The 1,657-nt window shown below is 35.2% G+C and overlaps 1 long non-coding RNA gene across 1 annotated transcript; it reads right to left on the bottom strand.

The window, feature by feature from the left end:
• Positions 1-673: 673 nt before the first annotated feature.
• On the bottom strand, positions 674-1,383 carry LOC109591295 (uncharacterized). Its single transcript, XR_002189750.1, has 3 exons — positions 1,311-1,383; positions 879-958; positions 674-736 (listed from the first exon to the last, which is right to left on the bottom strand). It is a non-coding gene; the product is annotated as an uncharacterized LOC109591295 (long non-coding RNA).
• Between the last annotated feature and the right edge of the window lie 274 nt (positions 1,384-1,657).

Genomic DNA, 1,657 nt, shown 5'->3' with positions numbered 1-1,657 from the left:
GGTAGCAATACCACTACTGACTATATTGAGTTGAGGGTCTGTGCTAATTATATTGATGAAGACAGTCCTGTTAGTTATTATGAGATTTATGTTAAGTAGTGAAGTGCGTGTGTGTGTGTGTCTGACTATAACATTGTCTGGTTACCTTTGAAAACTTTTAGTTACAGTGTGCATTCAATTGCTAGTAGTAGAAGTATAGTCCAGTGCATAGAGTAGTTGTGACATTTATGTGAAGTAGTGAAGTAGATTTGTGTGTAAATTAATTTTTTCATCCAGTGGCTTATCTTTATAGTTGCTATTTCTTTCTTATTAATGTATTATATTTTGACAAAAGTAGCTATTGCAGATTAATTGTGATAATAGTTAAACATGAGTTGAACAACATTAAATTACATGCATGAGTATCTACTTACCAAGAAAATGCAAGGTGCGTACTACCAGGAGCAGCAGCTGCTGCTTATTACTATAAAAGGAACTGAAATCTTGCTTCAGTAAATTGCACAGACACAGGGAGTGCCTGTAATATATGGCGTAACGCAAGGGTTGAACATGAAAATTTCCAAATCAGTAGCTACTATTTTACTAAACTATGTTACAGTTAATTACTGTGACCGTCGCTTTATTTATGCTGTATAGAAAGTAGCTAATAGTACATGTACATGTAATTCAGTAACATACCCTAACTGCTGTGCTGGTGTAAGAGAGAAACGTCCTAAACAAACCAAACAACCTCCAGCTAAAAATTAATGAAAAGGTATTCTAATCTTAACATTCTTTCTTCTATACATTGTACATCTTTTTCCTCCTCTCTCTCCCCCCTCTCTCTCTCCCTCCCTCCTTTCTCTCTCCCCCTCCCTCCCTCCTCCATCTTTCTCTACCTGTTCTTATTAATCTCAGCATCGTGTACTACTCCCCACTTCACTGAGCTAACAGCATACAGGGTCTTCCCTTTCTCTGGCTATAAGAATAAAAACAAAAGACGACAAATTATTTCAAATTAGCTCTGAAAGGGCCCAATATTTTTAAAATGGAGAATTCTCTCTTAGCCATTTTGGCCAAAGTCCCTGTAGTACAGTGTTTTTGGCCTGATTTTAAGGCAAATTTCATAAAATTCAATCTGAATCAAAATCAGCTCAAAAGTTATAAAAATTGAGGATTCTGTTCTTGTGATTTTGTTAAGCCAAGCTCTTAATAATTTGGTAATCCACTCACAAGAAGCTGCATGGGCACTATGCCAAAATCCTGTGGGAAAGGTTGTATGCATTCTAATGTACTGTGCAAATGTTCTACCTGTACATGTATAATCAAACCTGCAATTTGATGATGTTGACTGGTTTTGTGTTACCACGAATGATATTCATTGTCGCCTCACCAATTGACCTTTAATGAAAATAATATTATTGTTGTTTTTATCATTATTGTTGTTACTATACATTATAACAAAAGTAATGTTGCTATTGTTGTTATTATCAAAAAATGATAATGTACATACAAAACTGTCTGAATCCCTTTAGTACACGCAATTGTAGACATCCTTCATATTTACATGTACATGTACAGTGTAGCCTCTATATAATGGACACTTTGGGGCAAGAAAGTGTCTCTGTTACACAGAGGTGTCCTTTATGTGTAGGCTATTTTATACAGTAAGGAATGT

This window comes from Amphimedon queenslandica, unplaced genomic scaffold, assembly GCF_000090795.2.
Source record: "Amphimedon queenslandica unplaced genomic scaffold, v1.1 AMPQUscaffold_8501_Cont19555, whole genome shotgun sequence".
In the NCBI taxonomy this organism is placed as follows: domain Eukaryota; kingdom Metazoa; phylum Porifera; class Demospongiae; order Haplosclerida; family Niphatidae; genus Amphimedon; species Amphimedon queenslandica.
The sequence above is the reverse complement of the archived record's forward strand: the minus strand, read 5'-3'. Positions and strand labels throughout refer to the sequence as shown.